Genomic DNA, 25,653 nt, shown 5'->3' on the forward strand with positions numbered 1-25,653 from the left:
GGTGATTCCCGCCGGGTACTCGAGCACTCAGCCGGCGTGCCACCGGACTGAGCAAACCCACTCTATTTAATTCACAGGCGGCCCGGGGTGTAAAGGCGAACCCCCTGGTTAGAGCCAGTCAGTGAAGCGAAGCTACCTGCCTCTATGAAGCTAACCTGCCTCTATGGAGCTAAACCTGCCTAGCGGAAACTCCCGGTGGCCCTTAGGGAATGACATGGTGAGAGGGATCGACCGATGAGTGATTTGCATATCCAGGAGTGACCCATTGGCTCAGTAGAGATGACATGTCTCTGGGCAAATGTAGATGATAAAAAATTGCCCTCAGCACCAGAGTCCACCCACGCATTGGCAGCAACTGCAGATCTACCGAAGGACAAGATCACCTTATATGATAGCTTGGAGGAAGAGAACCGAGAATTTAATGTACCCCCACCAGTGGTGGTAAGCCCTACTCGTTTTACCGGCTGCTTGGAGCCCTTATTTACGGGGTGCTCTGAGAGAGGTGCAGAATGGGAACGAGAGGAACTAGACTTAGACCGGGGTACACCCGTAACCTTAGGCTCCGGGTCGGGTGTCTTGGGTTTGGGTCTAAAGATGCCTGGTGCCAACAGGTACTGGGGACTGCCAACCTCTAGCTCTAACCTGTGTTCTGCATGACGTAAGTCTATACGGTCAGCGAGAGATATTAACTCCTCCAGGGAGGTTGGAATCTCTCTGGTAGATTAAGCATCTTTAATATGCCCAGCCAGACCCTTCCAGAACACTGGGATAAGCGACCGCTCAGACCAATCCAGTTCAGCCTCCAAGGTTCTGAACTGGACGGCATAGTGACTGGCGGTGGCCGAACCCTGGACCAAAGCAAGGAGCTTAAGAGCCGTATCATGAATGACCTGAGGGCCCAGGAAAACAATTTTTAGGGTCTTAAGGAAGAGACCCGTATTTACTACCACTGGGTCATTACGCTCCCATAGAGGAGTAGCCCACTCCAGAGCCCTGTGAGACAGCAATGAGATGATATATCACACTTTGGCTCTTTCGGAGGGGAACCGTGTCTCCATCATCTCCTGGTGAACGGAGCATACATTTATAAAACCCTTACAGAGTTTACTATCCCCAGAAAATTTTTCCGGGAGAGCAAACCGGGGTAATGGGGCACTTGCAGTGGTGGCAGCCAAGTTTATCATGTTGGCTGCTAGAGAAGTCGCCTGGGTAGCTACTGCAGTGGTATCAGCAACCGGGACCGCCAGTTCCAGAGACCTGAGTCTGGTCTCCAGTTGCTGTATATAACGCTGCAGCTGCTGGTTGTCGGCCATGTTCGGCAAGACCCTGGCGCTCAGATACTATTAGGGGGAGCGGTTGCAGACAACTTTATTAAATGGAACGCAACCGACCCCGGGGTCCGCGATGCAGCCAAGAGGACTGCTGCCGAGCACTTTCTGGGTGGAAAGTAAAGTAACCAACTTAAAGATAACCCCTCCGTGTTAACTACACACCGGACAGGGTATAGCGGTACGCTCTATCTCCGTTTAATGCACGGAGGAGAGAGCGACCGGCGACGCACCTAACAAATATCTTAGCCCTTCGTGTTAACGCACACGGAAGGGTAAGACGGTACGCACAATCTCCAAGAACCGCAGGGAGACGGCGCTAGCGTGCGGGTGATTCCCGCCGGGTACTCGAGCACTCAGCCGGCATGCCACCGGACTGAGCAGACCCGCTCTATTTAATTCACAGGCGGCTCGGGGTGTAAGGGCGAACCCCCTGGTTAGAGCCAGTCAGCGAAGCGAAGCTACCTGCCTCTTTGAAGCTAACCTGCCTCTATGGAGCTAAACCTGCCTAGCGGAAACTATGGCTCTTTGAGCCCAGAGTCAGCGTGCACACCACACACAGCTAGCTCAAATGATCTGAGCGCGCCGCCATGTTTGTGGGCGGGCCTTTTAAAGATTAAGCCCTGCCCCACTGTCGCACCATTGGTGACGACACACGTGACCAATCAGGCGGTGCCAGGTCACCGGGTCAGGCGGTGCCAGGTCACCGGGTCAGGTGGGTGCCAACCCACCAATCATGATCCGCCAGATCACGGACATGCTCAGTGCGGCAAATCCTGGACTTAGATTCCACAAGCCCTGTCTCCCTCTGCAACCCAGGGTTAACATTGCAAGGCACAACTACCTGGAACACAAACAGTGCTCGCGGGCCAGCTAGGCGTTGGGGCTGATGGTGATGCTGAGCAGCATCAGCCCCAGCTGGACTGAAATGGGAGACCAAAGAAGGTCCTGGACCCATTCTGAACCCAGCACCAGACTGACATCTAACAGTAACTGCCACAGGATATTGATATTGTCTTTTTATTCCATTGTAACTTCCACCACTCTTCCAATGGGTATTAAAACCATCTTGTTATGCTACTGTGACCTCCAGGTCTATTCCAAGGGGCATTAAAACCGTTTTGTTAAACCCCTCTGAACTCCCCAGCTCTTCCAAGGGGCATTAAAACCGTCTTGTTAAGCTACTGTGACCTCCACGTCTCTTCCATGGGGCATTGATATTGTCTTTTTATTCCACTGGGACCATCACCACTCTTACAAGGGTCATTAAAATCGTCTTGTTAATCTACTGTGACCTCCACGTCTCTTCCACGGGGCATTGATATTGTCTTTTTAGTCCACTGCGACCTCCATCACTCTTCCAAGGGGCTTTAAAACTGTCTTGTTAAACTACTGTGACCTCAACGTCTGTTCCACGGGGTATTGAAATTGTCTTTTTATTCCACTGCGACCTCCACCACTGTTCCAAGGGGAATTGAAATTGTCCTTTTATTCCACTGCGACCTCCACCACTTTTCCAAGGGGCATTAAAACCTTATTGTTGAGCTACTGTGACCTCCACATCTCTTCCACGGGGTATTTATATTGTCTTTTTATTCCACTGTAACCTCCACCACTTTTCCAAGGGGCAATAATAATACCGTCTGGTAAAGCTACAGTGTTGTCCACGTCTCTTCCAACTGGCATTAAAAGCGTCTTGCAAAACCTCTCTGAACTCCACAGCTTTTCCAAGTGGCATTAAAACCATCTTGTTAAGCTACTGTGACTACCACGTCTTTTCTACGGGGCATTGATATTGTCTTTTTATTCCACTGCGACCTCCACCACTCTTCCAAGGGGCAATAAAACTGTCTTGTTAACTACAGTTACCTTCACGTCTCCTCCACGGGGCATTGATATTGACTTTTTATTCCACTGCGACCTCCATCACTCTTCCAAGGGGCATTGATATTGTCTATTTATTCTACTGTAACTTCCACCACTCTACCAATGGGTATTAAAACCATCTTGCTATGCTACTGTGACCTCCACATCTCTTGCAATGGGTACTAAAGCCGTCTTGTTAAACCATTCTGAACTCCATAGCTCTTCCAACGGGTATTAAAACCATCTTGTTAACCTACTGTGACCTCCACATCTCTTCCACGATGCATTGATGTTGTCTTTTTATTCCACTGCGACCTCCATCACTTTTCCAAGGGGCATAAAGTTCGTCTTGTTAAGCTACTGTGACCTCCATGTCTCCTCCACGGGGCATTGATGTAGCGTCGGCGTCCCTGCCTCCTGCTAGGCAGGGACGCCGTTCCCCTCACCTCTCCGCTCTGTGCCCAGCGTCTTCCTCCCGCTCTGCTGGCAGCGCCCGCTGCTTCCCGGCTACTGCGCTTAGGGAGCGCGTGCGCTCCCCTCCTTTTAAAGGGGCCGCGCGCGCCGTCCTAAGGAGTCCCCGGCCAACGGCCGGAGGACGTCACCATATATAAGGCGCCTCCTCCAAAATGGAGGTGCCCGAGCAGTGTTGTTGCAAAGCCTGTCAACTCTGCTTCAGCCCTCAGGTCCCGTTACCAGATACCTGCCAGTTACCTGCCAGATTCCTGCTTGACACCTGCCTGATACCTGTCTATCTGCTTGCATTCCTGTGGTCTGACAGTCTGCCTATCAGCACCTGCCAGTTTGTCTATGGATCAGTCTGCCTGCTCACCTGGGAGCGCTCTCCTGCTACCTGCCTGCTAGCCTACCTGGAGGCTCTGCCGTCACTTGCCGTGACCACCTGCCAGCCAGCCGTGAGACTCTTACCCGCTCACCTGGGAGCGCTCACCTGCTGCCTGCCTGCTAGCCTACCTGGAGGCTATGCCGTCACTTGCCGTGACCACCTGCCAGCCAGCCGTGAGACTCTTACCCGCTTACCTGGAAGCGCTCACCTGCTACCCGCATGCTAGCCTACCTGGAGGCTTAGCCGTCACTTGATGTGACCACCTGCCTATCCAGAGACTCTTGCCCGCTCACCTGGGAGCACTCACCTGCTACCTGCCTGCTAGCCTACCTGGAGGCTTTGCCGTCACTTGCTCTGACCACCTGCCTGTCCAGAGACTCTTGTCCGCTCACCTGGGAGCGCTCACCTGCTACCTGCCTGCTAGCCTTCCTGGAGGCTCTGCCGTCACTTGCCGTGACCCCCTGCCTGCCTAGAGACTCTTATCCTGCTGTCACTTGCCGTGACCACCCGCCTGCCTAGAGACTCTTATCCTGCTGTCACTTGCCGTGACCACCCGCCTGTCAAGAGACTGTTCTCGTTACTCTCCGTGACCTCCTGCCCTTCTACCCAGAGACTGTCCCTGTCACTTGACGTGACTGCCTGCCCACTTTCCCTGGGAGCCACCCGCTTCCTTACAAGACTTGCCCCTTTGTATAGTAGCTCAGAGGTTCCACCTCCCAGACCCGTTACAATTGATATTGTCTTTTTATTCCACTGCGACCTCCACCACTCTTCCAAGGGGCATTAAACCATCTTGTTAAGCTACTGTGACCTCCACGTCTGATCCAAAGGGTATTGAAATTGTCTTTTTATTCCACTGTGACCTCCACCACTCTTCCATTGGTCATTAAAAGCGTCTTGGTTAGACTACTGTGACCTTGACGTCTCTTCCACGGGGCATTGATATTGTCTTTTTAATCCACTGCGACCACCCCACTCTTCCAAGGTGCATTGATATTGTCTTTTTATTCCACTGCGACCTTCACCACTCTACCAAGGGGCATTAAAACTGTCTTGTTAAGCTACTGTGACCTCCACGTCTCTTCCACGGGGCATTGATATTGTCTTTTTATTCCTCTGCGACCTCCACCACTCTTCCTAGGACAATAAAACCATCTTGTTAAGCTACTGTGAACTCCACTTTTCTTCCACGGTGCATTGATATTGTCTTTTTATTCCACTGTGATCTCCACCACATTTCGAAGAGGCATTAAAACCATCTTGATAAGCTACTGTGACCTCCACGTCTCTTCCATGGCGTATTAAAACCATCTTGTTAAGACTACTGTGACCTCCAAGTCTCTTCCACGGGGCATTGATATTGTCTTTTTAATCCACTCCGACCTCCACCACTCTTCCAAGGGGCATTGATATTTTCTCTTTATTCCACTACGACCTCCACCACTCTTCCAAGGGGTATAAAAACCATCTTGTTAATCTACGGTGCATTGATATTTTCTTTTAATTCCACTGTAAACTACTCCACTCTCCCAAGGGGCATTAAAACCATCTTGTTTAGCTACTGTCACCTCCATGTCTCTTCCAAAGGTTATAACAACCGTCTTGTTAAACCACTCTGAACTCCAAAGCTCTTACAAAGGGCATTAAAACCGTCTTGCCACTGGGCATTGTCTTTTTATTCCACTGCGACCTTCACCACCCTACCAAGAGGCATTAAAACCGTCTTGTTAAGTTACTCTCACCTCCACGTCTCTTCCACGGGGCATTGATATTGTCTTTTTATTCCACTGCGACCTCCACCACTTTTCCAAGGGATAATAAAACCATCTTGTTAAACTACTGTAACCATCACGTCTCTTCCATGGCACATTGATATTGTCTTTTCATTCCATTGCGACCTCCCCCACTCTTTGAAGGGGCATTAAAACTGTCTAGTTAAGCTACTGTGACCTCCACGTCTCTTCTACGGGGCAATGATATTGTTTTTTTATTCCACTGCAACCTCCACCACTCTTCCAAGGGGCAATAATACCGTCCTGTTAAGCTACTGTGACCTCCATGTGTCTTTCACGGTGCAATGATATTGGGTTTTTTTTCCACTCCGACCTCCACCACTCTTCGAAGAGGCATTGAAACCGTCTTGTTAAGATACTGTGACCTCCATCTTTCTTCCACAGGGTATTCATATAGTCTTTTTATTCCACTGTAACCTCCACAGCTTTTCCAAGGCATATTAAATCCGTCTTGTTAAGCTACTGTGACCTCCACGTCTCATCCAAGGGGCATTAAAACCGTCTTGTTAAGCTGCTGTGACCTCCACATCTCTTCCTCGGGGCATTGATATAGTCTTTTTATTCCACTGCGACATCCACCACTCTTCCAAGGTGCATTGATATTGTCTTTTTATTACACTGCGACCTCCACCACTCTTCCAAGGGCATTAAAACCATCTTATTAAGCTACTGTGACCTCCACGTCTCTTCCATGGGGGAATTGATATTGTCTTTTTATTCCACTGTATCCTCCACCACTCTTCCAAGGGGAATTAAAACCGTCTTGTTAAGCTACTGTGACACCAACATCTCTTTCATGGGGCATAAATGCCATCTCGTTAAACCACTCTGTACTCCACCACTCTTCCAACGGGCAATAAAACCATCTTGTTAATCTACTGTGACCTCCACATCTCTTTCATGGGGCATTGATATTGTCTTTTTATTCCACTGCGACCCACACCACTCTACCAAGGGGCATTAAAACGGTATTGTTAAGCCACTGTTACCTTCACGTCTCTTCCACAGTGCATTAATATTGTCTTTTTATTCCTCTGCGACTTCCACCACTCTTCGTAGGGGCATTAAAGCCGTCTTGTTAAGCTACTGTGACCTCCACGTCTCTTCCACGGGGCATTCATATAGTCTGTTTATTCCACTGTAACCTCCACCACTTTTCCAAGGGGCATTAAATCCATCTTGCTAAGCTACTGTGACCTCCATGTTTCATCCAAGAGGCATTAAAACCTCCTTGTTAAACCACTCTGAACTCCACAGCTCTTCCAAGGGACATTAAAACCGTTTTGTTAAGCTACTGTGACATCCACGTCTCTTCCATGTGGCATTCAAATAGTCTGTTTATTCCACTGTAACCTCCACCACTTTTCCAAGGGGCATTAAATCTATCTTGTTAAGCTACTGTGACCTCCACGTCTCATCCAACAGACATTAAAACCGTCTTGTTAAACCACTCTGAACTCCACAGCTCTTCCAAGGGGCATTAAAACCGTCTTGCTAAGCTACTGTGACCTCCACGTCTCTTCCACGGGGCATTGATATAGTGTTTTTATTCCACTGCGACCTCCACCACTCTTCCAAGGGACATTAAAACCATCTTTTTAAGCTCCTGTGACCTCCACGTCTCTAACATTGGTCACTGATATTGTCTTTTTATTCTGCAGCGACCTCCACCACTCTTCCAAGAGTTAATAATCTGTCTTTTTAAGCTACTGTGACCTTCACGTCTCTTCCACGGGGCATTGATATTGTCTTTTTATTCCACTGCGACCTCCACCACTCTTCCAAGGGGCATTAAAGCTATCTTGTTAAGCTACTGTGACCTCCACGTCTCTTCCAAGGGGCATTAAAACCGTCTTGTTAAGCTACACTGACGTCCACGTCTATTCCACAGGGCATCGATATTGTCTTTTTATTCCACTGCGACCTCCACCACTCTTCCAAGGGGCAATAAAACCTTCTTGTTAAGCTACTGTGACCTCCACGTCTCTTCCACGGGGCATTGATATTGTCTCATTTTTCCACTGTGAACTTTCAGAGTCTTCCAAGGGGCAATAAAACCATCTTGTTAAGCTACTATAACCTCCACATCTCTTCTAAGGGGCATTAAAACCATCTTGTTAAACCACTCAGAACTTCACAGCTCTTCCTTGGGGCATTAAAACCATCTTATAAAGCTACTGTGACCTCCACGTCTCTTCCAAGGAACATTGATATTTCCTTTTTATTCCACTGCGACCTCTAGCACTCTTCCAAGGAGCGTTAAAACCTTGTTAAGCTACTGTGACCTCCATGTCTCTTCCACGTGGTGTTGATATTGTGTCTTTATTTCACTGCAACCTCCACCACTTTTCCAAGGGGCATTGATGTTGTCTTTTTATTCCACTGCATCCTCCACCACTCTTCCAAGGGGCATAAAAACCATCTTGTTAATTTACTGTGATCTCCACATCTCTTCCACGGGGCATTGATATTTTCATTTTTTTCCACTGCAACCTCCACCACTCTTCAAAGAGGCATTAAGCCGTCTTTTTAAGCTACTATGACCTCCACGACTCTTCCAAGGGGAATTGATATTGTCTTTTTATTCCACTGAGACCTTCACCACTCTTTCAATGGGCATTGATATTGAATTTTTATTGTACTGCGACCTCCACCACTCTTCCAAGGGGCATTCAAACCATATTTTTAAGCTACTGTGACCTCCTCGTCTCTTCCAGGGGGCAATGATATTGTCTTTTTATTCCACTGTGACCTCAACCACTCTTCCAAGGGGAAATGATATTGTCTTTTTACTCCACTGCTATCTCCACCAATCTTCCAACGGGCATTAAAACTGTCTTGTTAAGCTACTGTGACTTCAACCTCTCTTCCACGGGTCACTGATATTGTCTTTTTATTCTACTTTAACCTCCACCACTCTTCCAAGGGCCATTAAAACCGTCTTGTTAATCTACTGTGACCTGCACATCTCTTCCAAGGGGCATTAAAACAGTCTTGTTAAACCACTCTGAACTCTACAGCTCTTGCAAGGGGCATTAAAACAGTCTTATAAAGCTACTGTGACCTCCACGTCTCTTCCACGGGGCATTGATATTGCCTTTTTATTCCACTCCGACCTCCAGCACTCTTTCAAGGGGCATTAAAACCATCTTGTTAAGCTACTGTGACCTCCACATCTCTTCAACGGGGTATTGATATTGTGTTCTAATTTCACTTCGACCTCTACCACGCTTCCAAGGGGCATTGAAATTATCTTTTTATTAAAATGAGACCTCCACCACTCTACCAAGGGTCATTAAAACCGTCTTGTTCAGACTACTGTGACCTCAACGTCTGTTCCACGGGGCATTGATATTGACTTTTTCATCCACTGTGACCTTCCCCACTCTTCCAAGGGGCATTGATATTGTTTTTTTATTCTGCAGCGACTTCCACCACTCTTCCAAGGGTTAATAAACCGTCTTTTTAAGCTACTGTGACCTTCACGTCTCTTCCATGGGGCATTGATATTGTCTTTTATTCCACTGCGACCTCCACCACTCTTCCAAGGGGCATTGATATTGTCTTTTTATTCCACTGCGACCTCCAACACTCTTCCAAGTGGCATTAAAAATATCTTGTTAAGCTACTGTGACCTCCACATCTCTTCCAAGGGGCATAAAAACCATCTTGTTAAACCACTCTGAATTCCACAGCTCTTCCAAGGGGCATTAATACCGTCTTGTTAAGCTACACTGACGTCCACATCTCTTCTACGGGGCATCGATATTGTCTTTTTATTCCACTGCGACCTCCACCACTCTTCCAAGGGGCCATAAAACCTTCTTGTTAAGCCACTGTGACCTCCACGTCTCTTACACGGGGCATTGATATTGGCTTTTTATTATACTGCGACCTCCAAGACTTTTTCAAGGGGCAATAAAACCGTCCTGTTAAGCTACTGTAACCTCCAAGTCTCTTCCACGGGGCAGTGATATTGTCTTTAAATTCTACTGCGACCTCCACCACTCTTCCATGGGGCATTAAAACCATCTTGTTAAGCTACTGTTACTTCCACGTCTCTTCCACGGGGCATTAATATTGTCTCATTATTCCACTGTGACCTTCCAGAGTCTTCCAAGGGGCAATAAAACCATCTTGTTAAGCTACTGTAACCTCCACATCTCTTCTAAGGGGCATTAAAACCATCTTGTTAAACCACTCAGAACTTCACAGCTCTTCCATGGGGCATTAAATCCGTCTTATAAAGCTACTGTGACCTCCACGTCTCTTCCACGGGGCATTGATATTACCTTTTCATTCCACTGCGACCTCCAGCACTCTTCCAATGAGCATTAAAACCGTCTTGTTAAGCTACTGTGACCTCCACGTCTCTTCCACGTGGTATTGATATTGTGTCTTTATTTCACTGCAACCTCCACCACTTTTCCAAGGGGCATTAATATTGTCTTTTTATTCCACTGCGACCTCCACCACTCTTCCAAGGGGCATAAAAACCATCTTGTTAATCTACTGTGATCTCCACATCTCTTCCACGGGGCATTGATATTTTCTTTTTTTTCCACTGCAACCTCCACCACTCTTCGAAGTGGCATTAAACCGTCTTTTTAAGCTACTATGACCTCCTCGTCTCTTCCACGGGGCATTGTTATTGTCCTTTTATTCCACTGCGACCTCCATCACTCTTCCAAGGGGCAATGATATTGTCTTTTTATTCCACTGCGACCTCCACCACTCTTCCAAGGGGCATAAAAACCATCTTGTTAATCTACTGTGATCTCCACATCTCTTCCACGGGGCATTGATATTTTCTTTTTTTTTCACTGCAACCTCCACCACTCTTCGAAGAGGCATTAAACTGTCTTTTTAAGCTACTATGACCTCCACGACTCTTCCACGGGGCAATGATATAGTCTTTTTATTGCACTGCGACCTTCACCACTCTTTCAATAGGCATTGATACTGAATTTTTATTGTATTGCGACCTCCACCACTCTTCCAAGGGGCATTAAAACCATATTTTTAAGCTACTGTGACCTCCTCGTCTCTTCCACGGGACATTGATATTGTCTTTTTTTTCAACTGCGACCTCCACCACTCTTCCAAGGGGCAATGATATTGTCTTTTTACTCCACTGCTATATCCACCACTCTTCCAATGGGCATTAAAACTGTCTTGTTAAGCTATTGTGCCTTCAACGTCTCTTCCACGGGTCATTGATATTGTCTTTTTATTGCACTGAAACCTCCACCACTCTTACAAGTGGCATTAAAACCGTCTTTTTAATCTACTGTGACCTCCACATCTCTTCCAAGGGGCATTAAAACAGTCTTGTTAAACCACTCTGAACTCTACAGCTCTTGCAAGGGGCATTAAAACCATCTCATAAAGCTACTGTGACCTCCACGTCTCTTCCCCGGGCATTGACATTGCCTTTTTATTTCACTACGACCTCCACCACTCTTTCAAGGGGCATTAAAACCGTCTTGTTAAGCTACTGTGACCTCCACATCTCTTCCACGGGGTATTGATATTGTGTTTTTATTTCACTGCGACCTCCACCACTCTTCCAAGGGGCATTGAAATGATCAATTTATTAAAATGAGACCACCACTCTACCAAGCGTCAATAAAACCGTCTTGTTAAGACTACTTTGACCTCCACGTCTGTTCTACGGGGCATTGATATTGTCTTTTTCATCCACTGCGACCTCCCCCACTCTTCCAAGGGGCATTGATATTGTCTTTTAATTCCACTGCGACCTCCACCACTCTTCCAAGGGGCATTAAAACTTTCTTGTTAATCTACTGTGACCTCCACGTCTCTTCGAAGGGGCATTGATATTGTCTCATTATTCCACTGTGACCTTCCCGAGTCTTCCAATGGGCAATTTAACCATCTTGTTAAGCTACTGTAAACTCCACATCTCTTCTAAGGGGCATTAAAACCATCTTGTTAAAGCACTCAGAACTTCACAGCTCTTCCATGGGGCATTAAAACCGTCTTATAAAGCTACTGTGACCTCCACGTCTCTTCCAAGGAACATTGATATTGCCTTTTTATTTCACTGCGACCTCCAGCACTCTTCCAATGAGCATTAAAACCATCTTGTTAAGCTACTGTGACCTCCACGTCTCTTCCACGTGGTGTTGATATTGTGTGTTTATTTCACTACAACCTCCACCACTTTTCCAAGGGGCATTGATATTGTCTTTTTATTCCACTGCGACCTCCACCACTCTTCCAAGGGGCATAAAAAACATCTTGTTAATCTACTGTGATCTCCACATCTCTTCCATGGGGCATTGATATTTTCTTTTTTTTCCACTGCAACCTCCAACACTCTTCGAAGTGGCATTAAACCGTCTTTTTAAGCTAATATGACCTCCACGACTCTTCCACGCTGCATTGATATTGTCTTTTTATTCCACTGTAACCTCCACCACTCTTCCAAGGGGCATTAAATCCTTCTTGTTAATCTACTGTGACCTCCACATCTCTTCCAAGGGGCATTAAAACCGTCTTGTAAAAACTACTCTGAACTCTACAGCTCTTTCAAGCTGCATTAAAACCGTCTTGTTAAGCTACTGTGACCTCCAAATCTCTTCCACGGGGTATTGATATTGTGTTTTTATTTCACTGCGACCTCCAACACTCTTCCAAGGAGCATTGAAGTTATCTTTGTATTAAAATGAGACCTCCACCACTCTACCAAGGGTCATTAAAACCGTCTTGTTAAGACTACTGTGACCTCCACGTCTGTTACACGGGGCATTGATATTGTCTTTTTATTCCACTGCGACCTCCACCACTCTTCCAAGGGGCAATAAAACCTTCTTGTTAAGCTACTGTTACCTCCACGTCTCTTCCACGGGGCATTGATATTGTCTTTTTATTCTACTGCGACCTCTAAGACTTTTCCAAGGGGCAATAAAAGCGTCCTTTTAAGCAACTATAACCTCCACGTCTCTTCCACGGGGCAGTGATATTGTCATTAAATTCTACTGTGACCTCCGCCACTCTTCCAAGGGGCAATAAAATCATCTTGTTAAGCTTCTGTAACCTCCACATCTCTTCTAAGGGGCATTAAAACCATCTTGTTAAACCACTCAGAACTTCACAGCTCTTCCATGGGGCATAAAAACCGTCTTATAAAGCTACTGTGACCTCCACGTCTCTTCCACAGGGCATTTATATTGCCTTTTCATTCCACTGCGACCTCCAGCACTTTTCCAAGGAGCATTAAAACCGTCTTGTTAAGCTACTGTGACCTCCACGTCTCTTCCACGTGTTGTTGATATTGTGTCTTTATTTCACTGCAACCTCCACCACTTTTCCAAGAGGCATTGATATTGTCTTTTTATTCCACTGCGAACTCCACCACTCTTCCAAGCGGCATAAAAACCATCTTGTTAATCTACTGTGATCTCCACATCTCTTCCACGGGGCATTGATATTTTCTTTTTTTACCACTGCAACCTCCACCACTCTTCGAAGAGGCATTAAACCGTCTTCTTAAGCTACTATAACCTCCACGACTCTTCCACGGGGCATTGATATAGTCTTTTTATTCCACTGCGACCTTCACCACTCTTTCAATGGGCATTGATATTGAATTTTTATTGTACTGCGACCTCCACCACTCTTCCAAGGGGCATTAAAACCGTATTTTTAAGCTACTGTGACCTCCTCGTCTCTTCCACGGGACATTGATATTGTCTTTTTTTTCCACTGCGACCTCCATCACTCTTCCAAGGGGCAATGATATTGTCTTTTTACTCCACTGCTATATCCACCACTCTTCCAATGGGCATTAAAACTGTCTTGTTAAGCTACTGTGCCTTCAAAGTCTCTTCCACGGGTCATTGATATTGTCTTTTTATTCCACTGTAACCTCCACCACTCTTCCAAGTGGCATTAAAACCGTCTTGTTATTCTACTGTGACCTCCACATCTCTTCCAAGGGGCATTAAAACCGTCTTGTTAAACCACTCTGAACTCTTCAGCTCTTGCAAGGGGCATTAAAACAGTCTTATAAAGCTACTGTGACCTCCACGTCTCTACCACGGGGCATTGACATTGCCTTTTTATTCCACTGCGACCTCCACCACTCTTTAAAGGGGCATTAAAACCGTCTTGTTAAGCTACTGTGACCTCCACATCTCTTCCACGGGGTATTGATATTGTGTTTTTATTTCACTGCGACCTCCACCACTTTTCCAAGGGGCATTGAAATTATCTTTTTATTAAAATAAGACCTCCACCACTCTACGAAGCGTCATTAAAACCGTCTTGTTAAGACTACTGTGACCTCCACGTCTGTTCCATGGGGCATTGATATTGTCTTTTTTATCCACTGCGACCTCCCCCACTCTTCCAAGGGGCATTGATGTTGTCTTTTTATTCTGCAGCGACCTCCACCACTTTTCCAAGGGTTAATAAACCGTCTTTTTAAGCTACTGTGACCTTCCCGTCTCTTTCACGGGGCATTGATATTGTCTTTTTATTCCACTGTCACCTCCACCACTCTTCCAAGGGGCATTGATATTGTCTTTTTATTCCACTGCGACCTCCACCACTCTTCCAAGGGGCATTAAAACTTTCTTGTTAATCTACTGTGACCTCCACGTCTCTTCCAAGGGCATTGATATTGGCTTTTTATTCTACAGCGACCTCCAAGACTTTTTCAAGGGGCAAAAAAAACGTCCTGTTAAGCTACTGTAACCTCCACGTCTCTTCCACAGGGCAGTGATATTGTCTTAAAATTCTACTGCGACCTCCACCACTCTTCCAAGGGGCATTAAAACCATCTTGTTAAGCTACTGTGACCTCAACGTCTCTTTCAAGGGGCATAAAAACCATCTCGTTAAACCACTCTGTACTCCACCCTTCGTCCAAGGGGTATTAAAACCTTCTTGTTAAGCTACTGTGACTTCCACATCTCTTCCACGGGGCATTGATATTGTCTTTTTATACCACTGCGACCTCCACCACTCTTCCATGGGGCATTAAAACCTTCTTGTTAAGCTACTGTGACCTCCACGTCTCTTCCACCGGGCATTGATATTGTCTTTTTATTCCACTGTAAACTCCACAACTTTTCTAAGGGGCATTAAAACCGTCTTGATAATCTGCTGTGACATCCACGTCTCTTCAAAGGGGCATTAAAACCATCTTGTTAAACCACTCAGAACTTCACAGTTCTTCCTTGGGGCATTAAAACCGTCTTATAAAGCTACTGTGACCTCCACGTCTCTTCCAAGGAACATTGATATTGCCTTTTTATTCCACTGCGACCTCTAGCACTCTTCCAAGGAGCATTAAAACCTTCTTGTTAAGCTACTGTGACCTCCACGTCTCTTCCACGTGGTATTGATATTGTGTCTTTATTTCACTGCAACCTCCACCACTTTTCCAAGGGGCATTGATAATGTCTTTTTATTCCACTGCGACCTCCACCACTCTTCCAAGGGGCATAAAAACCATCTTGTTAATCTACTGTGATCTCCACATCTCTTCCACGGGGCATTGATATTTTCTTTTTTTTCCACTGCAACCTCCAACACTCTTCAAAGTGGCATTAAACCATCTTTTTAAGCTAATATGACCTCCACGACTCTTCCACGGGGCATTGATATTGTCTTTTTATTCCACTGCGACCTTCTCCACTATTTCAATGGGCATTGATATTGAATTTTTATTGTACTGCGACCTCCACCACTCTTCCAAGGGGCAATAAAACCATATTTTTAAGCTACTGTGACCTCCTCGTCTCTTCCACGGGGCATTGATATTGTCTTTTTATTCCACTGCGACCTCCACCACTCTTCCAAGGGGAAATTATATTGTCTTTTTATTCCACTGCGACCTCCACCACTCTTCCAAGGGGCATAAAAACCATCTTGTTAATCTACTGTGATCTCCACATCTCTTCCACGGGGCATTGATATTTTCTTTTTTTTTCACTGCAACCTCCACCACTCTTCGAAGAGGCATTAAACTGTCTTTTTAAGCTACTATGACCTCCACGACTCTTCCACGGGGCAATGATATAGTCTTTTTATTGCACTGCGACCTTCACCACTCTTTCAATAGGCATTGATACTGAATTTTTATTGTACTGCGACCTCCACCACTCTTCCAAGGGGCATTAAAACCATATTTTTAAGCTACTGTGACCTCCTCGTCTCTTCCACGGGACATTGATATTGTCTTTTTTTTCAACTGCGACCTCCACCACTCTTCCAAGGGGCAATGATATTGTCTTTTTACTCCACTGCTATATCCACCACTCTTCCAATGGGCATTAAAACTGTCTTGTTAAGCTACTGTGCCTTCAACGTCTCTACCACGGGTCATTGATATTGTCTTTTTATTGCACTGTAACCTCCACCAGTCTTACAAGTGGCATTAAAGCCGTCTTTTTAATCTACTGTGACCTCCACATCTCTTCCAAGGGGCATTAAAACTGTCTTGCTAAACCACTCTGAACTCTACAGCTCTTGCAAGAGGCATTAAAACCATCTCATAAAGCTACTGTGACCTCCACGTCTCTTCCACGGGGCATTGAAATTGCCTTTTTATTCCACTGCGACCTCCACCACTCTTTCAAGGGGCATTAAAACCGTCTTGTTAAGCTACTGTGACCTCCACATCTCTTCCACGGGGTATTGATATTGTGTTTTTATTTCACTGCGACCTCCACCACTCTTCCAAGGGGCATTGAAATGATCAATTTATTAAAATGAGACCACCACTCTACCAAGCGTCAATAAAACCGTCTTGTTAAGACTACTGTGACCTCCACGTCTGTTCTACGGGGCATTGATATTGTCTTTTTCATCCACTGCGACCTCCCCCACTCTTCCAAGGGGCATTGATATTGTCTTTTTATTCCACTGCGACCTCCACCACTCTTCCAAGGGGCATTAAAACTTTCTTGTTAATCTACTGTGACCTCCACATCTCTTCCAAGGGGCATTGATATTGTCTCATTATTCCACTGTGACCTTCCCGAGTCTTCCAATGGACAATAAAACCATCTTTTTAAGCTACTGTAAACTCCACATCTCTTCTAAGGGGCATTAAAACCATCTTGTTAAAGCACTCAGAACTTCACAGCTCTTCCATGGGGCATTAAAACCGTCTTATAAAGCTACTGTGACCTCCACGTCTCTTCCATGGGGCATTGATATTGCCTTTTTATTCCACTGCGACCTCCAGCACTCTTCTAATGAGCATTAAAACCGTCTTGTTAAGCTACTGTGACCTCCACGTCTCTTCCACGTGGTGTTGATATTGTGTGTTTATTTCACTACAACCTCCACCACTTTTCCAAGGGGCATTGATATTGTCTTTTTATTCCACTGCGACCTCCACCACTCTTCCAAGGGGCATAAAACACATCTTCTTAATCTACTGTGATCTCCACATCTCTTCCACGGGGCATTGATATTTTCTTTTTTTTCCACTAAAACCTCCACCACTCTTCGAAGTGGCATTAAACCGTCTTTTTGAGCCACTATGACCTCCACGACTCTTCCACGGGGCATTGATATTGTCTTTTTATTCCACTGCGACCTTCTCCACTGTTTCAATGGGCATTGATATTGAATTTTTATTGTACTGCGACCTCCACCACTCTTCCAAGGGGCATTAATGCCATATTTTTAAGCAACTGTGACCTCCTCGTCTCTTCCACGGGGCAATGATATTGTCTTTTTATTCCACTGCGACCTCCACCACTCTTCCAAGGGGCAATGATATTGTCTTTTTACTCCACTGCCTTCTCCACCACTCTTCCAACGGGCATTAAAACTGTCTTGTTAAGCTACTGTGACTTCAACATCTCTTCCAAGGTGCATTAAAATCGTCTTGTAAAAAATACTCTGAAATCTACAGCTCTTGCAACGGGCATTAAAACTGTTTTATAAAGCTACTGTGACCTCCACGTCTCTTCCACGGGGCATTGATATTGACTTTTTTTTCCATTGTAACCTCCACCACTCTTCCAAGGGGCATTAAAACCGTCTTGTTAATCTACTGTGACCTCCACATCTCTTCCAAGGGGCATTAAAACCGTCTTGTAAAAACTACTCTGAACTCTACAGCTCTTTCAAGCTGCATTAAAACCGTCTTGTTAAGCTACTGTGACCTCCAAATCTCTTCCACGGGGTATTGATATTGTGTTTTTATTTCACTGCGACCTCCAACACTCTTCCAAGGAGCATTGAAGTTATCTTTTTATTAAAATGAGACCTCCACCACTCTACCAAGGGTCATTAAAACCGTCTTGTTAAGACTACTGTGACCTCCACGTCTGTTACACGGGGCATTGATATTGTCTTTTTATTCTACAGCGACCTCCACCACTCTTCCAAGGGTTAATAAACCGTCTTTTTAAGCTACTGTGACCTTCACGTCTCTTTCACGGGGCACTGATACTGTCTTTTTATTCCACTGCGACCTCCACCACTCTTCCAAGGGGCAATAAAACCTTCTTGTTAAGCTACTGTTACCTCCACGTCTCTTCCACGGGGCAGTGATATTGTCATTAAATTCTACTGTGACCTCCACCACTCTTCCATGGGGCATTAAAACCATCTTGTTAAGCTACTGTGACCTCCACGTCTCTTCCAAGGGGCATTGATATTGTCTCATTATTCCACTGTGACCTTCCAGAGTCTTCCAAGGGGCAATAAAAACATCTTGTTAAGCTTCTGTAACCTCCACATCTCTTCTAAGGGGCATTAAAACCATCTTGTTAAACCACTCAGAACTTCACAGCTCTTCCATGGGGCATAAAAACCGTCTTATAAAGCTACTGTGACCTCCACGTCTCTTCCACGGGGCTTTTATATTACCTTTTTATTCCACTGCAACCTCCAGCACTCTTCCAAGGAGCATTAAAACCGTCTTGTTAAGATACTGTGACCTCCACGTCTCTTCCACGTGGTGGTGATATTGTGTCTTTATTTCACTGCAACCTCCACCACTTTTCCAAGGGGCATTGATATTGTCTTTTTATTCCACTGCGACCTCCACCACTCTTCCAAGCGGCATAAAAACCATCTTGTTAATCTACTGTGATCTCCACATCTCTTCCACGGGGCATTGATATTTTCTTTTTTTTCCACTGCAACCTCCACCACTCTTCGAAGAGGCATTAAGCCGTCTTTTTAAGCTACTATGACCTCCACGACTCTTCCACGGGGCATTGATATAGTCTTTTTATTCCACTGCGACCTTCACCACTCTTTCAATGGGCATTGATATTGAATTTTTATTGTACTGCGACCTCCACCACTCTTCCAAGGGGCATTAAAACCATGTTTTTAAGCTACTGTGACCTGCTCGTCTCTTCCACGGGACATTGATATTGTCTTTTTTTTCCACTGCGACCTCCACCACTCTTCCAAGGGGCAATGATATTGTCTTTTTAGTCCACTGCTATATCCACCACTCTTCCAATGGGCATTAAAACTGTCTTGTTAAGCTACTGTGCCTTCAAAGTCTCTTCCACGGGTCATTGATATTGTCTTTTTATTCCACTGTAACCTCCACCACTCTTCCAAGTGGCATTAAAACCGTCTTGTTAATCTACTGTGACCTCCACATCTCTTCCAAGGGGCATTAAAACCGTCTTATTAAACCACTCTGAACTCTACAGCTCTTGCAAGGGGCATTAAAACCGTCTTATAAACCTACTGTGACCTCCACGTCTCTACCACGGGGCATTGACATTGCCTTTTTATTCCACTGCGACCTCCACCACTCTTTAAAGGGGCATTGAAATTATCTTTTTATTAAAATGAGACCTCCACCACTCTACCAAGCGTCATTAAAACTATCTTGTTAAGACTACTGTGACCTCCACGTCTGTTCCATGGGGCATTGATATTGTCTTTTTTATCCACTGCGACCTCCCCCACTCTTCCAAGGGGCATTGATATTGTCTTTTTATTCTGCAGCGACCTCCACCACTTTTCCAAGGGTTAATAAACCGTCTTTTTAAGCTACTGTGACCTTCACGTCTCTTTCACGGGGCATTGATATTGTCTTTTTATTCCACTGTCACCTTTACCACTCTTCCAAGGGGCATTGATATTGTCTTTTTATTCCACTGCGACCTCCACCACTCTTCCAAGGGGCATTAAAACTTTCTTGTTAATCTATTGTGACCTCCACGTCTCTTCCAAGGGGCATTGGTATGGGCTTTTTATTCTACAGCGACCTCCAAGACTTTTTCAAGGGGCAAAAAAACCGTCCTGTTAAGCTACTGTAACCTCCACGTCTCTTCCACTGGGCAGTGATATTGTCTTTAAATTCTACTGCGACCTCCACCACTCTTCCATGGGGCATTAAAACCTTCTTGTTAAGCTACTGTGACCTCCACTTCTCTTCCACGGGCTATTGATATTGTTTTTTTATTCCACTGCGACCTCCACCACTCTTCCAAGGGGCATAAAAACCGTTTTGTTAATCTACTGTGATCTCAACGTCTCTTCCACGGGGCATTTATATTTTCTTTTTATTCCACTGTAACCTCCACCACTCTTCCAACGGGCATTAAACCGTCTTGTTAAGCTGCTGTGACCTCCACGTCTCTTCCACGGGGCATTGATATTGTCTTTTTATTCCACTATTACCTCCATCACTCTTCCAAGGGGCATTAAAACCATCTTGTTAAGCTACTGTGACCTCAACGTCTCTTTCAAGGGGCATAAAAACCATCTCGTTAAACCACTCTGTACTCCACCGTTCGTCCAAGGGGTATTAAAACCTTCTTGTTAAGCTACTGTGACTTCCACATCTCTTCCACGGGGCATTGATATTGTCTTTTTATACCACTGCGACCTCCACCACTCTTCCATGGGGCATTAAAACCTTCTTGTTAAGCTACTGTGACCTCCATGTCTCTTCCACCGGGCATTGATATTGTCTTTTTATTCCACTGTAAACTCCACAACTTTTCTAAGGGGCATTAAAACCATCTTGATAATCTACTGTGACATCCACGTCTCTTCAAAGGGGCATTAAAACCATCTTGTTAAATCACTCTGAACTCCACAGCTCTTCCAATGGGCATTAAAACCGTCCTATAAATCTACTGTAACCTCCACGTCTCTTCCACGGGGCATTGATATTGTCTTTTTATTCCACTGCAACCTCCACCACTCTTCCAAGGGGCATAAAAACCATCTTGTTAATCTACAGTGATTTCCACGTCTCTTCCACGGGGCATTGATATTTTCTTTTTATTCCACTGTAACCTCCACAACTCTTCCAAGGGGCATTAAAACCCTCTTGTTAAACCACTCTGTTCACCACCACTCTTCCAAGTGGCAATAAAACCGTCTTGTTAAGCTACTGTGACCTCCACGTCTCTTCCACGGTGCATTGATATTGTCTTTTTATTCCACTGCGACCTCCACCACTCTACGAATGCTCATGAAAACCGTCTAGTTAAGCTACTGTGAACTCCACGTCTCTTCCACGGGGCATTCATATAGTCTTTTTAATCCACTGTGACCTCCACCACTATTCCAAGGGGCTTTGAAATTGTCTTTTTTTTCCACTGCAACCTCCACAACTCTTCCAAGGGGAAATAAAAGTGTCTTGTTAATCTACGGTGATCTCCACGTCTCTTCCACGGGGCATTGATATTTTCTTTTTATTCCACTGTTACCTCCACCACTTTCCCAAGTGGCATTAAATCCATCTACGTAAGCTACTGTGACCTTCACGTCTCTTCCAAGGAGAAATAAAGCCATCTTGTTAAGCTACTGTGACCTCCACGTCTCTTCCAAGGGGCATTAAAACCATATTTTTAAACCACTCTGAACTCCACAGCTTTTCCAAGGGGCATTAAAACCGTCCTGTTAAGCTACAATGACCTCCACGTCTCTTCCACGGTCCATTGATATTGTCTTTTTATTCCACTGCGACCTCCACCACTCTTACAAGGGGAATTAAAATCATCTTGTTAAGCTACTGTAACCTCCAAGACTCTACCTCGGGGCATTGATAATGTCTTTTTATTCCACTGCGACCTCCACCACTCTTCCAAGGGGCATGAAACCCGTCTTGTTAAGCTACTGTGACCTCCACGTCTCTTCCACGGGGCATTGATAGTGTTTTTTTATTTCAGTGCGACCTCCACCACTCTTCCAAGGGACATTAAAACAGTCTTGTTAAGCTTCAATGACCTCCACGTCTCTTCCAAGGGGCATTAAAACAGTGTTGTTAAACCAAACTGAACTCCATCACTCTTCCAAGGGGCATTAAAACCATATCTTTAAGCTCATGTGACCTCCATGTCACTTCCATTGGTCATTGATATTGTCTTTTTACTCCACTGCGACCTCCACCACTCTTCCAATTGGCAGTGATATTGTCTTTTTTTTCCACTGCTATCTCCACCCGTCTTTCAAGGGGCATTAAAACTGTATTGTTAAGCTACTGTGACTTCAACATCTCTTCCACGGGGCATTGATATTGTCTTTTTATTCCACTGTAACCTCCACCACTCTTCCAAGGGGCATTAAAACCGTCTTGTTAATCTACTGTGACCTCCACATCTCTTCCAAGGGGCATTAAAACCGTCTTGTTAAACCACTCTGAAATCTACAGCTCTTGCAAGAGGCAATAAAACCGTCTTATAAAGCTACTGTGACGTACACATCTCTTCCACGGGGCATTGATATTTTCTTTTAATTCCACTGCGACCTCCACCACTCTTTCAAGAGGCATTAAAACCGTCTTGTTAAGCTACTGTGACCTACACATCTCTTCCACGGGGTATTGATATTGTGTTTTTCTTTCACTGCGACCTCCGCCACTCTTCAAACGGGCATTGAAATTGTCTTTTAATTAAAATGAGAACTCCGCCACTCTACCAAGGGTCATTAAAACCATCTTGTTAAGACTACTGTGACCTCCACATCTGTTCCACGGGGCAATGATATTGTCTTTTTAATCCACTGCGACCTCCCCCACTCTTCCAAGGGGCATTGATATTGTCTTTTTATTCCACTCCGACCTCTACCACTCTTCCAAGGGGCATAAAAACCATCTTGTTAAGCTACTGTGACCTCCACGTCTCTTCCACCGGGCATTAATATTGTCTTTTTATTCCACTGTAAATTCCACCACTTTTCGAAGGGGCATTAAAACCGTCTTGTTAATCTACTGTGACCTCCACGTCTCTTCCAAGGGGCATTTAAACCATCTTGTTAAACCACTCTGAACTCCACAGCTCTTCCAAGGGGCATTAAAACCGTCTTATAAAGCTACTGTGACCTCCATGTCTCTTTCTCGGGGCCTTGATATTGCCTTTTTATTCCACTGTGACCTCCATCACTCTTCCTAGGGGCAATAAAACCGTCTTGTTAAGATCCTGTGACCTTAACATATCCTCCATTGGTCATTGATATTGTCTTTTTATTCCTCTACGACCTCCACCACTCTTCCAAGGGACATTAAAACTGTCTTGTTAAGCTTCTGTGACCTCCACGTCTCTTCCACGGGGCATTGATATTGTCTTTTTATTCCACTGCGAACTACAACACTCTTACTTGGGGCATTGATATTGCCTTTTTATTCCACTGCGACCTCCACCACTATTCCAAGGGGCATTAAAACCATCTAATTAAGCTACTGTGACCTCCACGTCTCTTCCAAGGGGCATTAAAACCATCTTGTTAAGCTACTGTGACCTCCACGTCTCTTCCAAGGGGTATTAAAACCGTTTTGTTATATCACTCTGAACTCGACAGCTCTTCCAAGGGACATTAAATCCATCTTCTTAACCTACTGTAACCTCCACCACTTATCCAAGGGGCATTAAAACAGTCCTGTTAAGCTACTTTGACCTCCACGTCTCTTCCATGGGGCATTAAAACCGTCTTGTTAAGACTTCTGTGATCTCCACGTCTCTTCCACAGGGCATTGATTTTGTCTTTTTAATACACTGCGACCTCCACCACTCTTCCAAGGGGCATTGATATTGTCTTTTTATTCCACTGTGACCTCCACATCTCTTCCAAGGGGAAATAAAACTGTCTTGTTAATATACTGTGATCTCCACGTCTCTTCCACGGGACATTGATATTTTCTTTTTATTCCACTGTAACCTCCACCACTCTTCCAAGGGGCATTAAAACCATTTTGTTAAGCTACTGTGACCTCTATGTCTTTTCCAAGGGGCATTAAAACCGTTTTGTTAAACCACTCTGAACTCCAAAGCTCTTCCAAGGGGCATTAAAACCGTATTGCTAAGCTACTGTGACCTCCACATCTCTTCCACGGGGCATTGATATATTTTTTTATTCTACTGCGACCTTCACCACCCTACCAAGGGGCATTAAATCAGTCTTGTTAAGATACAGTGACCTCCACGTCTCTTCCATGGGGCATTGATATTGTCTTTTTAATCCATTGTAACCTCCACCACTCTTCCAAGGGGCATTAAAACCATCTCGTTAAACCACTCTGTACTCCACCATTCGTCCAAGGGGCAATAAAACCTTCTTGTTAAGCTACTGTGACCTCCACATCTCTTCCACGGGGCATTGATATTGCCTTTTTATTCCCTGCGACCTCCATGACTTTTCCAAGGGACAAAAAAAACGTTTTGTTAAGCTACTGTGACCTCCACGTTTCTTCAAAGGGGCAATAAAAGGGGCATTAAAACCATCTTCGTTAAGCTACTGTCACCTCTACGTCTCTTCCACGGTGCATTGATATTTTCTTTTTATTCCACTGAGACCTCCACCACTCTTCCAAGGGGCATAAAAACCATCTTGTTATTCTACAGTGATCTCCACGTCTCTTCCACTGTGCATTGATATTTTCTTTTTATTCCACTGTAGCCTCCACCACTCGTCCAAGGGGCATTAAAGCGTCTTGTTAAGCCACTGTGACCTCCACGTCTCTTCCACGGGGCATTGATATTGTCTTTTTATTCCACTGCAACCTCCAACACTCTTCGAAGGGTCATTAAAACCGTCTTGTTAAGCTACTGTGACCTCCACGTCTCTTGCACGGGGCATTGATATTGTCTTTTTATTCCACTGCGACCTCCACCACTCTTCCAATTGGCAATAAAACCTTCTTGTTAAGCTACTGTGACGTCCACATCTCTTGCACGGGGCATTCATATAGTCTTTTATTCCACTGTAACCTTCACCACTTTTCCAAAGGACATTAAATCCGTCTTGTTAAGCTACTGTGACCTCCACGTCTCATCCAAGTGGCATTGAAACGGTCTTGTTAGACCACTCTGAACTCCACAGCTCTTCCAAAGGGCATTTAAACCGTCTTGTTAAGCTACTGTGACCTCCATATCTCTTCCACGGGGCATTGATATAGTGTTTTTATTCCACTGCGACCTAGACCACTCTTCCAAGGTGCATTAAAACCATCTTGCTTAACTACTATGACCTCCAGGTCTCTTCTTGGTCCATTTATATTGTCTTTTTATTCCACTGCGATCTCCACCACTCTTCCAAGGGGAATTAAAACCATCTTTTTAAGGTAATGTGACCCCAACGTCTCTTCCTCGGGACATTGATATTGTCTTTTTATTCCACTTCAACCTCCACCACTCTTACAAGGGGCGTTAAAACCGTCTTGTTAAGCTCCTGTGACCTCCACTTCTCTTCCATTCGTCATTGATATTGTCTTTTTATTCCACTGCGACCTCCACCACTCTTCCAAGGGGCATTAAAACCATCTTGTTAAGCTACTGTGACCTCCACGTCTCTTCCTCGGGGCATTGATATTGTCTTTTTATTCCACTGCGACCTCCACCACTCTTCCGAGG

Source organism: Phyllobates terribilis, unplaced genomic scaffold (genome assembly GCF_046119375.1).
Source record: "Phyllobates terribilis strain yellow unplaced genomic scaffold, ASM4611937v1 Scaffold_89__1_contigs__length_6337102, whole genome shotgun sequence".
NCBI lineage: Eukaryota > Metazoa > Chordata > Amphibia > Anura > Dendrobatidae > Phyllobates > Phyllobates terribilis.